The sequence below is a fragment of the Hyla sarda genome, chromosome 6, assembly GCF_029499605.1.
Source record: "Hyla sarda isolate aHylSar1 chromosome 6, aHylSar1.hap1, whole genome shotgun sequence".
NCBI lineage: Eukaryota > Metazoa > Chordata > Amphibia > Anura > Hylidae > Hyla > Hyla sarda.
The window spans coordinates 106,345,637-106,361,193 of record NC_079194.1 but is presented as its reverse complement, the minus strand read 5'-3'; the positions used below and the strand labels follow the sequence as shown (position 1 = coordinate 106,361,193).

General features: G+C 42.4%; 1 protein-coding gene across 3 annotated transcripts in view; it reads left to right on the top strand.

Moving 5' to 3' along the window:
* Positions 1 to 15,557, top strand: part of FRMD4B (FERM domain containing 4B) — a 268,753-nt gene that overhangs the window by 79,743 nt on the left and 173,453 nt on the right. Inside the window, exon 1 of one of the 3 annotated variants that reach the window (XM_056524588.1) lies at positions 12,416 to 12,474. The exons of the other annotated variants lie outside the window; for them this stretch is intronic. The gene's annotated coding sequence lies outside the window, so the exon portion shown is untranslated. Of the gene's footprint in view, positions 1 to 12,415; positions 12,475 to 15,557 lie in introns of those variants that run through there. 3 annotated transcript variants of the gene reach the window in all.

Sequence of the window (15,557 nt, the reverse complement as noted above, 5' to 3'; positions counted from 1 at the left end):
AAGGAAGAGGTGACTAGGGGTTATCCCGCTAAGAGCATCCTATCAGTATGGAGGAACTCTGACTTTGGGGACTTATTACACAAGGTACAGTACACGTACAGTACCGGGACACCACATTACCAACATTATAGAAGAATTTCAACATGAGTCAAGGACACAATGCTGTGAGTCTCTGTTTTGTTTTTTCCATAAAAAAGGCTTTTGGTGTATCACTAAATCCCATATAGAAGTGTTACATGGCGTCCAGAGAAGGAACAGACGTATTTTTGCTCAATTTAGAGAATGGGAATGTGTTTGGCTGTGACTGACAACAAAGCCACCAGTCAGATCAAAATGGTGAGGGTCTTGTGGACCTTGAAGGAGATGGAGAACTGTTTCCTATAGGGATTTGGTTATAGCATGGCAACAGTGACAAAAATCCAGGGACCTCTATTAGTTAGGCACCTCCACCATCCTGTATCCAGGGTGGGTATAGGGCAGTGGATGACTCCTGCAAATCTAAAAGATCTAATTTTGATGGCATATACTGAGGATAATGCTTAAAGCGAACCTGTCATATGACAGAAAAACAGCAATAATGCTTATATATGGTACTCACTAGGTATTGTTGATACTTTCCATGTCTTTTTATGTGTCTAGCTCCTGTATTTGGCTCACAAATCTCTCTGTTCTGCTGCTCACTTATCCTGACATTCACTGCTCAGTAAGGGTGTCCGAGGCAAGAACTGAGCCCGCCCTCACTCACAATGCATTTACTTCATCCCTGAGTCTTCTGTGCTGGGTCTCTTTATCCAATCACTGCAGGCTGCTCTGTAACCCCCTCTTATCTGTTTTTATGCTGCAGTTTGATAGGACATGAGTAAGCACAGAGGAGCGCTAGTCCCCACCTCCCTCATTTACTAGACTGTGACACTGTCTGTGCTTCATCTGGGACAAAAATAAAGCTGTAGCCAGACAGGTTTATGTTCTGGATGGTATGGGGACCCCTAGTGGTCTTTTTTGTAAGTGTCAAATTCTAAAAAAAAAAAAAAGCTACAATTCTCAGTTCCACCAAGACTCAGTAAATCCTTATGGATGCTTGATTTGTGCAACTATATTGTCTCACTGCAGTCTGAAGTGCACACTATGTAACTATGTTACTAAACATAGACAGGTAATAGCTCCAATGACGTTAGTGGCCCGAACAGTCAGTTATTGACCGTGCATTTCCTTATATATATGTGTTTGTACTAAGACTCATGTACAACAAACGTATACGATTGAAAACTGACTTGAAAGTAAGGGCTATGTTCAGGCTATTGAAGTCAATGGGGCTTATGCCTATCCGTGCCTAAATATGTTTGGCTGTGGAAAATGTGTTAGGGTGGGTTCATAGTACGATTGGGCCTTCTTTGGCACGTAGGCGTCGGCAACCTGTCAAAATGGGGCAGGCACAGATAGGCAAGACCCCATTAATTTAATGAATCTGATAATTGCACTACGCTCAGGTCAGCTCTCGATCATATAGGTTTACTGCACATCAGGAAATGCTGCAAACATAGCCATGAAATGTTCGGGCCACTAATGTCAATGGGGCTTGTACATTTTAGCATCCCCATGTCAGTTTCCATTGTATACTTACCACAGAAGTCACAATTATGATGTGAAAGCACCTTTATCTTATTCTTTTACACAAGTAAACTTTTCTGTTCATAGATACAGAACACATAATATGTTCATTCCATTGCATGAGGTGAAATGGGTGTATGGTCACTATAGTCTTATATCAATAAAGCTAATAGGGGATGTCCGTCTATTAAATATCATATTCATTGAGTAGATCCAGCTGTTGCAAAACTACAACTCCCAGCATGCCCAGACAGCCATAGGCTGTCCGGGCATGCTGGGAATTGTAGTCTTGCAACAGCTGAAGGCGCCCTGGTTGAGAAACACTAGCAAAGATCATATAAAGCCAACATAGCAACAATGTTCGCCATAAATATTTTACAAAAAAAATGATCCCATAAAGATTTATATTTACTTCCATAGTATGGCGCCACCTGGTGTTCAGAGTATACAGCAATGTACATGTTCATCTAATAAGCTGCTGCTCTCCCAGGTTTCTGTATACTCACCCTCTGTTCACTGCCGGGAAAAAAAAATAAAAAATAAGAATAATATCCTGCTTGGTGTGGAAGTCACAGAGCTTCTGCAGTAGCATAGCAGTATATCTAAGGATTGGACTCCTGCAGGGGAAGTTAGCTGCCAGAAGGGAAAGGAGACTGATTCTGTCCAGAGCAGCACATATATGGCAGCAGCACCAAGTGGCTGCACATGAAATCAGAAAATGTTTTAAAAAGTTATTTTTCGTATTACAAACACAGTAAGTTAGTTTTAAAAGGCTTCTAGCCATTCAGCTCTGCTTTAATCATTGCATAGTGAAATGCTATGCAACTATTCCGCTAAGTGTTACATCTCTTCTCTATGTTCAAGATCTCATTGTTTTCAAAGGAAGAACAAATTCAGTGCTGATCATATTCAGTGCAAAAACAGTGGATTTGCATTTGTCACTATGTACTAGTGTAGAGAATTATTTATTGCGGCTATACAATCTCTGTCCTGTCCTGACATTGGACAGGATTGGAAGCTGGTTAAAGGCGCTCCTATATGCAGTGCTAACTCACAATTAGCTCACAATTATTGGTGAATTGCCAGCGCTAGCCGTAGCCACTATTTGTAATTTTGGATTGCATATGGAACCTGAACTTGCCACTTAAAATAGTGGAAAACCCAGACAGGGTACGCAATTATTAGTGAATTGCAAGCAAAAGTGGCTATGGCTAGCGCCAGCAATTCACCAATAATTGTGAGCTACACATGGACTTGCCTTTATTTAAAGGGGTACTCCGGTGGAAACTCTTTTTTTTTTTTTTAATCAACTGGTGCCAGAAAGTTAAACAGATTTTTAAATTAATTCTATTACAATTTTTTTTATCCTTCCAGTACTTTTTAGGGGCTGTATACTACAGAGGAAATGCTTTTCTTTTTGGACTTCCCTTCTGTCATGACCACAGTGCTCTCTTCTGACACCTCTGTCCATTTTAGGAACTGTTCAGAGTAGGAGCAAATCGTTCCCCCTGTGGGCACTGGTGTCGCGGCGGTGGTGGTCGCCGCCCAGTGCTACACCATTTTATGCTAGGGATGTTAGGGACCCACTCTAAATAGGTGGCCTTGACGGGGCGAGTGGGCTTTGTACTTTTTGATCAAAACGTATATACTAACAACCTGTTAGTTTTTGAAATTATGCTGAGAAGCAATTAGATCATTGTGCAAGATTGTAGATGTGCGACCATGTCTGTCTTCTACCTGAATTCACAATGCTCTCTGCTGACCTCTGCTGTCCATTTTAGCAACTGTCCAGAGCAGCATATGTTTGCTATGGGGATTTTCTCCTGCTCTGTACAGTTCCTAAAATGGACCAGAAAGTTAAACAGAATGGTGCCAGAACGTTAAACAGATTTGTAAATAATTTTTATTTAAAAATCTTAATCCTTCCAGTATTTATCAGCTGTTGTATGCTTCACAGGAAGTTCATTTCTTTTTGAATTTTTTTCCAGTCTGACCGCAATGCTCTCTGCTGACACCTCTGTCCATGTCAGGAACTGTCCAGAGCAGGAGAGGTGCGCTATGAGGATTTGCTCCTACTCTGAACAGTTCCTAAAATGGACAGAGGTGTCAGAAGAGAGCACTGTGGTCAGACAGAAAGGAAATTCAAAAAGAAAAGAACTTCCTGTGGAGCATACAGCAGCAGAAAATGGAGGGATTAAGATTTTTAAACAGAAGTAATAAATCTGTTTAACTTTCTGGCACCAGTTGATTTAAAAATTTTTTTTCCAGTGGAGTACCCCTTTAAATGGGTTGTCCAGAATTAGAACCACTCCTGTCCTCAGGATGTATCTAGTATTTAAGCTCAGCTCTATTAAAGTGAATGGGACTGAGCTACAATACAACGCATAACCTGTGGACAAGAGTGGTGCTGTTTTTGCAAGAAAGAAGCTGTGTGTTTTTTTTTAATCCTGGAAACCTGTTTAAAATAGTAAGAAACTATTTACAATTCCTAATAGAAAGACTAAATTATTAGATAATGATGAAGCTTTATTTATATAAGACTTTACCTTAAATAACTAAGGGCTTAAATGGTGGAGTGGTCCAGCGATGGCGGGGATTATTATAAATGACTGTTATTACTGAGACATGAGACAATGTATTAAGTGTCCATCCATGCATTTCTGAAGTATGTTTAATAGATCATTCTCAATCTTCTTATTTGGCTGGAATGGAGCGTACATGCAGCCATAGAGATTAGATGTATTTCTTCTTCTTTGATAACAGTGGCATATCTTATGCTCATTGACCCACAGAGAATAATTCTGGGAAACACCATATCTATCTTTATGTTATAAAGTTGTCTATGTGTCCTCTAGACAATCCCTTTTTTGTTAGTAGGGCCTAGGAAAACAAGCTGATCACTGTGTCCCCATTCTCTACACTGCCACTACAGGACAGATGAAGCATTACATATTGAAAACAATGGCTATGTATACAGATCTATACTAAGGCCCCTTTCACACTATAAAAACACTTCCGTTATGAACGCCCGTTAGGAAATCGGCAGTTATATGGCCGGTACAGAATCACTAACGGCTGTTAGAAAATCCCATTATACCATTATAGTCTATGGGATTTTTCTAATAGCCGTTTTAAGCCGTTATCGGCTATGATTTTGTGACGGGCGAATGAACGGGAGAAATAGTGCATGCACTAATTCTCCCGTTACTATCGCCCGTCACAAAATAACGGCCATTATTAATAACGGGCGATAACGGGTTAAAACGGCTATTAGAAATATCCCATAGACTATAATGGGATTTTGTAACGGCTGTTAGTGATTTTGTAACGGCCGTATAACTGCCGATTTCCTAACGGGCGTTCATAATAGAAGGGTTTTTATAGTGTGAAAGGGGCCTAATTAAAAGTTGAGAGTACCAAACATCAAACAATGAAAAACATATAGACACTGTCTGCAAATGAACTGTTCATATACAAGTTCCTTTACAGCATTCTTTCCGGTATGATGCCAGAAGGAGGCGTGGCTTGAGGAGCTATGATAGACAGGGGGTGGCTTGGTTGGATGATATTAGAAAGGGGGTGTGGTTTGTCAGTATGATGACAGAAAGGGGTGTGGCTTACAAGGTCTCTTTCTCTGTTGGGAGGGGGAGAGAGAGGAGACAGAGTGGACAGAGGATGAAAGGTTTTTCTTCTCTTCCTGCTTGTCGCAGCATATTCCAACAGGGGAAACAACCCAGTACAGGTAATAAGTGTATATTACAATACAGTTCATCTGGGCATGAGGAAATAAAATATAAATATTTTTTGATATCCGGAGTACCCCTTTAATTTGATTTTACCAAATCCTTCTTGGTGCATACATTTTTTTGTGTAGTTCTAAAGCAGTGATGGCGAACCTATGGCACGCGTGCCTCAGGTGGCACGCTGAGCCCCCTCTGTGGGCACGCGGCCATAGTTCGCCATGGATGCTTATACAATGAAGGGGCCGGCCGGGCCGCACGGGAGCAGACAATTAAACAAGGGAGCAGAGCCGGGCTCCGGCAGTAAGTTAGCTCCCTGCAGCGCAGCCCAGTCCCTTCACTGTGCGGCCGACTGTGACTGTCTCCTCCCAGCAGTGCGCAGCACTGGGAGGTGAATTAACCCCACCATGGCCAGGCGCCGTTAATAAACGGCACAGCCGTGCAGCGGGCGTATGAAGAGAGCTCAAGAGCTGAGCTCTCTTCATGCTGGCTAATGCCGGACATCACCGATCCAAGTGATGTCCAGCATTAACACTTTAGACGCGGCGATCAAAGCTGATCGCGGCGTCTAAAATGCTGGTGACTGCCGGTAGCTCAGTGGAGCTGATCGGGACACCGGCGGCATAATGCTGCCGGGTCCCGATCAGCTGAGAGGACAGACGGAGGTTACTTACCTGCCTCCGTCCTCTCCCATCGGCGCTCCAATAATGCTGATAGCCTTTGCAGGCTGTAGTAATGGAGCGCCGATAACACTGATCACTGCCTGCAATGAATAGATTGCAGTGCAGGTAGAACAGTCCCCACGGCAGTTTTTTTCCTAACAAGGTGCCTCCAGCTGTTGCAAAACTATAACTCCCAGCATGCCTGGACAGCCTTTGGCTGTCCGGGCATGCTGGGAGTTGTAGTGTTTGAACAACTAGAGACACACCGTTTGGAAAACTCTGCCCTATGGGGACTAAAAAAATTGTAAAAAGAAAATGTGAAAGAATGTTTAAAGCCCTAAAGCCCCCCCCCCACCCCCAATACCGGGGGACGCTGATCAGTTTGAACCTTACCGTGCGTGCCCAGATCCGCCATAATCTTCTTTTTTCAATATATGAAAATGAGGTGCCAACTTGCACCGATCAGGCTAACTGGCACTGTCACGTCACAGAAGATTACGGCAGAAACAGCAGGGCGGAGCCGGGCACGGTAAGGCTCAAACTGATCAGCATCCCCCGCACTAGCAGTCAGTACCACTGGTTAGTGCGGGGGGAGAAAGTGGACAGTTTTCCTTTAAAATACAACATTAACGAAAAAAGAGCTTATTTAGGTAATGCACCACCAACCACCAGTGTGTTTTCTTTACTAGAATGTTAACAAAAGATGTTAATTAGTTATGGCAACTGTATGAGCGTTTTTTTCTAAACTTAAACCTCAGTATTCCGATTTAATTGCTGCGCTGGCACTTTGAGGGGAAAAAAGTTGGCGTGCATTACGGTTTGGGCACTCGGGCTCAAAAAGGTTCGCCATCACTGTTCTAAAGGATAGCAAACCCTCAGGATACAAAATGGTGAAGATATTTTCTATTTACACAGTTGCTTTTTATTTTAGATACAATGGTGTAATAAATCCATTTGGGGGTAAAGTCTTTAACCTGTAGGAATGATTAAATCTTCATATAAAAGTATAATTATACTTTCCACCAAATAAAAGAACGATAGCATGCACTCACCACATTGTGGTGAGTGCATGCTATCGTTCTTTTGTTTGGTGGATTGCATTTACTGTAGCTTTATTGCGTGCACCCCACAGGTGTCAATTGTCTTGCTGGATCCTTCATAGTAGCGGATGTATCCTTCATAGTAGCTGTATCTATACCAGAAGTGCTCTCCCCTCTATTTCCTTCTTCATTTCATGACTGTTGAGACCCAATTACCTCCTAGCAGGCTATAACTACCCCTCCCCCTTACTACAATAAATAATTAAATATATAAATAACTGACACAACAACAATTTAACTTTTCATGGGTGGAGATGGGCCACAGCTTTATTTATAAAATTACTTATATAAATAACAATTTAACTGTAACAAAGACACCGATTGGCTTCTTACCAATCCGAGAGGTGCTGCCACACCGTCCTGTGTGGAGGTCTACCCCGGGTTGATCCCGATTTCACCATCTTCTTACCGCCAAGCTGTGAATGACAATAAACAGAGATACAAAAAGGGAGGGAGGGCAAAACTCCGGGTCCTGGGCAGATTGAGGGGGGAAGGGAGACACCACAGCTATAAATACCCAGGGGAGGGCCCCTGAAAGCCCGGGAGACTATTACACCCCTGATTGGTGTACTCCTTCCCCCCCACCCATGGGACATACCACTATAGTTACCGACAAGTCTTACAGGCGGGGGAGGGGGCTAAAAACCTTGCCTGTATATTTCTTAACCCCTTAACTGCTCACCAGTCATGGGGAAAGCTAGTTATGCACAGCTTGCCCCTCCAAATTATACTTTACTTTCATAGACTGCATTTGGCTGTTCTGTTGAATCTGCTGTTCTGCACTACTTTATTGGATATTATGGGGCCAAGTGTACTATAAGGAGGACCTGCACAGGGTCTCATTCCATCCGTTTCATTTGTGTATTTTTAAAACCATCTCAGCAGCCGTCGAGCCCATCTGAAATCTCACTGCTCATTTCCTCCCCTGGATGCTATGCCAAAGACTAACAGAGGATTCTATTCAAACAACACTAAGCCTCGTTTCCATCTCCGAAGTCATCAAGATGTGTCAGAGACGGCAGTAATCTCAGTGTATTGTTTTAACACTATATTAGTTACTGCCGGGTTCTGCCAATACAATTATTAAGCATCATTTATAACATTCTATGACAGGAAATCTTAAGCAATTCTGTCTGGATTATTTTTCCTCTGCCCAACAAAGAGTTTCTTCCGCTGCTATTTATATGGAAATTATAGCGCAAAATCATTCACGCTCAATTACCATTTCATTTTAATGAGGCGGCTTATAAAATCACCATCTACATTAAAATAGATCATACAGCAGTTCTAAAGCTGATCTGGCTCTATATTAAACCTCATCGGCTTTTAGGGAGTCTACTGTTCCAGCAATTTGAAAACATATGGCCACATCTTATAATCATTGACTGGGTTTAAGAATTAATTTGTAGCCTCTTCATACAATGTAAAGTGTATGGAGAGGCTGCACGTGTTGGTACTATGGCTGGACTCTCAGGGCACGTTCCTGTATAGTGTGTGCTGGCGATGTTGAGTGGGATGCTATGATGGTGTTGTGGTGTTAACCAGACACAGGGGAAACCAGGAGGTGCAATGCAATTTTACTTGATAACCTTCAGATGTAAACAGCAGTAACAGTTCGCTGTAATGTGCAGAAGAGAGGTGTTTGTTGCAGAATATCAGTGACTCAATAAACTTTGCTTGAAATATTGATTGACTTGTTTAGGAACTGTGAATTCACCGGTCAGGTCTATCCAATGAAATTAATTGGTCCCTGAACAGAGTATAGCCTTGCAGGGATGTGGAATTTCTATCGCCCGACCCCCGGGACTAGCAGTTTTGGGCGCCGGGCAGGTGAATTTGTCCGTCCCTTAGCCCGGCTTCGGGCAAGCAGGGCCGGACCTGACAAGTGCGGCGGATCTGCAGTCTGTATGGAGCGGGCTGCTGACTCCTGCCCGCTCCATACTCTGCAGCCTGTGTCCTCCGAAGCAGAGCAGGGGAGATGAGAAGCTGTGTATTTGTCTTCTCTCCCCTGCTCTGCAGACGTGCGGGGGGAGATGAGGGGGCGTGGCTTATTTCTCCCCGTACAGACCTGCGTCCTCTGCCTTCGCTCCCCGCACGTCTGCACGGGGAGATGCATGCGGCGCTCACAGGGGAGTATGGAGCGGGCTCGGGATTCCTGCCCGCTCCATACTCTGCAGCCCCCGGCTGTTCTCAGTAGCCGGGGGCCGCCGCTAATAGCCAGCATGCGGCTGGCTATTAACCCTTTAGATCGCCGCTGTCAAAGCTGACAGCGGTGTCTAAAGGGACATGTGAATGCTCCCTGGTGGGCTAGTGGGGTGGATCGCCCCCCCCCGCAACGTGATCGCAGGGGGGCGATCCATTATGGAGGTAACTGGAGGACTTACCTCTGCTTCCTCCAGTCCCATCTCTGTCATTGATAGATCCTGGCTGGACCAGGCTCTATCAATGGATCACAGAGCACACAGATTAATAGAGTTCAATAGATCTCTATTCATCTGTCTGAGGAATCTAATGATTCCTCATAAGTCTAATAAAGTGAAAAAAAATTATAATAATAGTAAATAAAAGTTTTAATAAAAGTTTGAAAGACACACATTAACCCAGTGGTCTTCAAACTGTGCCCCTCCAGATGTTACAAAACTACAATTCCCAGCATGCCAGGACAGCCGTTGGCTGTCCGGGCATGCTGGGAGTTGTAGTTTTGCAACATCTGGAGGGCCACAGTTTGAAGACCGCTGCATTAACCCCTTCCATGTTAAAAGTTCAAATCACCCCCTTTTCCTATATAAAAACATGTAAACAGAATAAAAATAAACATATTTGGTATCGCTTTGTGCGTAATTGTACAACCTATTAAAATATAACATTATGTATCCCATACGGTAAATGTAAAAAAAAATACCAAACCACAGATTTGAAATTTTTATAATATCCCAGAAAAAAAAGTTAAAAAGCGATTAAAAAGTCAGATCAATACTAAAATGTTACCGATACAAAAAACAGATTATGGCGCAAAAAATTAGCCCTCATACAGCCTGGTATGCGGAAAAAAAATAAAGCTACAGGGGTTAAAGGGGTAGTCCAGTGGTGAAAAACTTATCACGGGGGTCCGACCGCTGGGGCCCCCTGCGATCTCTCTGTACGGGGCCCCGGCTCTCGGCCCAGATAGCGGGTGTCGACCCCCGCACGAAGCGGCGGCTGACACGTCCCCTCAATACATCTCTATGGCAGAGCTGGAGATTGCCGAAGGCAGCGCTTCGGCTCTGCCATAGACTTGTATTGAGGGGGCGTGTCGGCCGCCGCCTCGTGCGGAGGTCGACACGCCCCCTTCCCGCGGGCTGTTGGGGCTCCGTACAGGAGATCGCAGGGGGCCCCAGCGGTCGGACCCCCCGCGATCTGCAACTTATCCCCTATCCTTAGGATAGGGGATAAGTTGCTCACCACTGAGTCACCACTGGACTACTCCTTTAAAAAATGGCAATTAAAAAAAATTAGAAAAAGTTAAGAATTAGTAAAACATGACGTAAACGATACAAATCTGATATCGCTGTAATCAGGCGGCCTAAAGTATAAAACTAACATGTTACCTCAACCACAAGGTAAATGGCGCAGAAAAGAAAACCACCAAATCTGCTAAATTATCTTTTACTATTTCAATTTCACTTCCCTTAATATATATTTATATATTTTTTTGGTTTGGAGAATATGTTATTGAAAAATTAAAAGGTATCATCATAGTAGGTAGTTATGGCTATTATAGGGCGAGGAGGAAAAAACGAGAGCGTAAAAGCGAAAATTGGCCGGGACAAGTGGATCGTCATGAGGGACAAGTAGATTTTGCTCCATTTTAGTCCCGTGGACAAGTAGTTTTTTATAAAATTTTCACACCCCTGAGCCTTGTGATTTGTAGTCAAAAGTACACACTGAAGCAGGGTCTTCTCAGGGGTGTTACTGAGGTACATGAAAACTTCTGCATAGGATCCCATATCAGCGGCGTTGATCCTGCTGAGACACATTCCAGCTGGCGCATCCTTGTCTCGGTATCCCTTGACTCTGCAACCAGTACTGCTAACCAGACCAGGACCTCAAGGCTAGCAACCCCAGTTTTCACTGTGTGCTCTCAGGTCTTTTGACTTTGTCTATCTCCTGAAAGCTCCCTTCTTGAATGTGGTGGACAGTGGACACCCTGTCAGTAAAGTAAGAGGGCAAGTGATGAACTCTGTTTCTCTTTCTCAACTTGTGTTCTCATCTAGTGTTCCTTGCCTTCCCCTCTCTGTCTCATGCTAAGCTAAGGACAAGTGGGTAGGGTCTATTATTGGCTCTGCCTCACATGTTTCCGTCAATCGCTTTTGCCCTTAATGGAACATGACAGGGCTTTATAATGTACCCGTGAAGTACAACCTTTTACCATTTCTTTATATCGATGCAGTCCACGGTGATACGGTTGCTGAGGCAACTGTATGCCTCCCAGTGAGTTCTGTGCTCGAGACCATTTCTAATTTATAGGACTCGTGCACCGGATGTTGTATAGTTACCTCAGCAACTGTCCCGCCCAGTGTGGACTGCATCACTCTACACCTGATCTGAAGAACAGACAAGAATTGAACTTAAAGAGATACACTTTAACATCACTATGTACTTTAAACAAAAGCTTGTTGAAACCACTGGTATTGGTGGGTACACAGCTAATGTGTATAGTAACCTCACAAGCAATTGTTTTGTTTTCTGTGAGATAAGCTACTGGCGGAGGTAATAGCTGTGAGAGTGTTCAGCAAGCAGCTATCTGAGAGCAGAGAAAAGCCTGCTGAATACTGCTGCAACACTTCACCCTCACTCTGCAAAAAGTGAGGGGGCTGTATTGTTCAACTCCTGTTGTCCATCTCCTCCCCTTCATCTTTACTGACTTATCATTTTCTCACACCCTCTACCAGAAACACACTGGCCTTTCTATAACGTTTGGTAGTAGAAAATTGAAAACAACAATTCATAACTGACACCCCCATATACTTTTGCAAGGTGCCACCCTAGGCGTTGGACTTCAAGTGTCTAATGCCAAATACAGCTCTAAGCAAAGTGTATTACGTATTCCTTTATATTCAAATGAGAATCCAGAAATACTGAAAAGCCGAAAATCTCTTGACTACAATTTAAAAGGTTTTTGTTTCCAAACCTGTAATCAGACGAGAAAACACAGATGTCATTTCCTTGAGATCGCCTGGTAACGGAAGGAGCCGGAGCCGCTCCACAATCCTGCTTCCACTGTGTAGTATTTATAGGAATGTGTTTGTTACATACAGTACGTGTTTTCTGCAATGAACTGCAATTTATCAGCGTTTTCTTTGCCTTGTGGGGTCTAATTGAAAGGTAAGTGTCTTTTTATACCCCATGCTAAGAAGCGACTGAATGCATATCATTACTACCTGGTTATAGTTTAAAAATAGAAAATGAGCCGGATGAAGGGAAATTCTGTTTTTGTACTTCTACACAGTGTAGCACTTTGTATTGTATGCATTTTATTACTTTTATATTGCTCTTAATGTGTTGCTTTTGTGTTGGCAATTTGTCACTTTTACAATGTAGTTATAAACATGTGCATTTTTATTAAGCTTATGATTGCACTGTATTTATTTAAGCTGTCATTTTAACAGATTATATTGGTTGACATAAACTTTTTGAAGGTGGGCTTGCTACAAAATAAGGGAGTAACTGGAAGCTGCAAAATGTATACTTCTACTTATGTGCCAAAGGGTTCTTGCCCAGGTGTGACTACTACATCTGCACTCCCAATAGCTAAACCTCTGGAGAGACCCCTTAACCCCTTCATGACCCAGGATTTTTCCATTTTTGCACTTTTGTTTTTTCCTCCTTACCTTTAAAAAACCGTAACTCTTTCAATTTTGCACCTAAAAATCCATATGATGGCTTATTTTTTGCGCCACCAATTCTACTTTGTAATGACATCAGTCATTTTACCCAAAAATCTACAGCGAAATGGAAAAAAAATTCATTGTGTGACAAAATTGAAGAAAAAACACAATTTAGTCAATTTTGGGTGCTTCCGTTTCTGCGCAGTACGTTTTTCGGTAAAAATGACACCTTATCTTTATTCTGTAGGTCCATACTGTTAAAATGATACCCTACTTATATAGGTTTGATTTTGTCTTACTTCTGGAAAAAATCATAACTACATGCAAATTTATACGTTTAAAATTGTCATCTTCTGACCACTATAATTTTTTTATTTTTCTGCGTATGGGGCGGTATGAGGGCTGATTTTTTGCGCTGTGATCTGAAGTTTTTAGCTGTACCATTTTTGTAATGATCAGACTTTTTGATCGATTTTTATAAATTTTTTCATGATATAAAGTGACCAAAAATACGCTATTTTGGACTTTGGAATTTTTTTGCGTGTACGCCATTGACCTTGCGGTTAAATTAACTATAACTATATATTTTTAATGGAAAAATAGGGGTGATTTAAACTTTTATTAGGGAAGGGGTTAAATCATCTTTATCCACTTTTTTTTCCACTTTTTTTTGCAATGTTATAGCTCCCATAGGGGGCTATAACACTGCACACACTGATCTTTTACATTGATCAAAGGTTTCTCATAGGTAACCAGTGATCAATGATTCTGCCGCTTGACTGCTCATGCCTGGATCTCCGGCACTGAGCAGTCATTCTGCGATCGGACAGCGAGGAGGCCGGTAGGGACCCTCTGGCTGTCCTGTAAGCTGTTCGGGATGCCGTGACTTCGCCGCGGCGATCCCGAACGCCGTGGCCCCGCGTTATAGAATGGGAGCCGACCCATGACGTACATGTATGTCATGGGTCGGGAAAGGGTTAAAAACCATGTGCCCGATTGCACTAAAACCAAACATGTTTTTTGCATGGTGGCATCATTTTTTGCACTGATATTGATTGTTATATTAGCTACATTTTTAGGAATATCATTTCACAACATAACATCTAGATTTAGGCTGTACATACCAGATTTGTACACTTAGGCTGGGCTATTACATAGAACTGGGTCCAAAACACAGAAAAAGGTGCACATCTTTCTATTATAGTTTTTCTCTCTGTCAGTTCCCTATTGATCACAAGAATAAGGGTCCCATGCCACCATATTAGATGAAAGTGCTGGTTAGACCTGCATGCAGGATACTCCAACACACTTAACACTATGAATCAGATAGCGGAGCACTGTATTTGGCACGCCAAAGAGTTGAACGAAACAGCAAGGCACATGTCCAACCACCATTTTATTCAAATATGGGTGCATGGGACCCTTGTTTTAATATATTTGATGGGGAGAAGAACGACTGCTGCAGCTAAAGCCAAAACAACCACCAAATTTAAATGTTATGTCCACTTTAGTAAAATGTTTTAGTGCTCCAAAGTATCTAAAATAAAAAAATTGCAATGCTGAAATCTGCTGAAAAAAGTTGTGCCTGTAGACTGATGTTGCAGCCATGTGTTACTCCCTTCCGTCCCCTCCTTCATCTTTCTAACCTTCACAGTGTGACACATGGAAGGGAGCAACACATGGCTGCAGGATCTGACTACACAGTTTTTTGTAGTCTGTAACCATAGTAACACATAGATCAGCCTAGTGAGTGTATACACAAAACAGTATACTTGCAAACTTTTTTTTTTTAGAATTATAGTTCAATTCACCAGTAGTTGTATATGATGTAACAAGGAAAATGTCTGTGGGAGTAGAAGCTGCTGACCCAATTATAAGCTGTGACAGATGAATAGATGAAAGTGTGAGTCTCAAGCAAAAAAATAAAATTACAGATACAGAAGTGAATTGATGGCCATGAATTGACTAAGGCCCATGTTATGACCTGAAACGTCTTGTTTTTTCTCTTCCTGAATAGTGCACAGCTCAACAGTGTTTTTATTGGAATTGAAATAAATTCGTACTGGTTTAATCCACTTCTCTATTTGTAGAACTGGTGCTAGGACTTAGCACTTTATTCTATTTATTGTTTTATTATTACAAAATATATACAAAATGTATACAAAAATTGATTGTGAAAGCCAGTGACCATTCAAAGAATGTCTCCATTGTCACTGGTCGGCCAATGTTGTGCCTCCTTTTTAGGTTTGTGGAGTTTTCTAGTTACACAGTCAATGGGCTGTGCCATCATTAACTCTTATCCTCTATCCACAGCGTGGCGGATAAGTGACCAATTGTGCAGGGGTTTGATCCCTCCTTCATTCCTGTAATGTAAGAAAGGTATTCCTGAAGCCCCCATCTGAAATAAGTGGCAAAATATGTAAACTGCTGCTCCATTGTCAAAGGGACTGCTGAACATAGCTAAGTACAATCCCCATGGTGCCAGTCCCATATTCAACTAATGGAGGAGCAGTAGACAGTGCACATATTTGACTGCCAATCCATTCATACAGGAGCTTTGGGGTCTCATGTGGGGTTCCT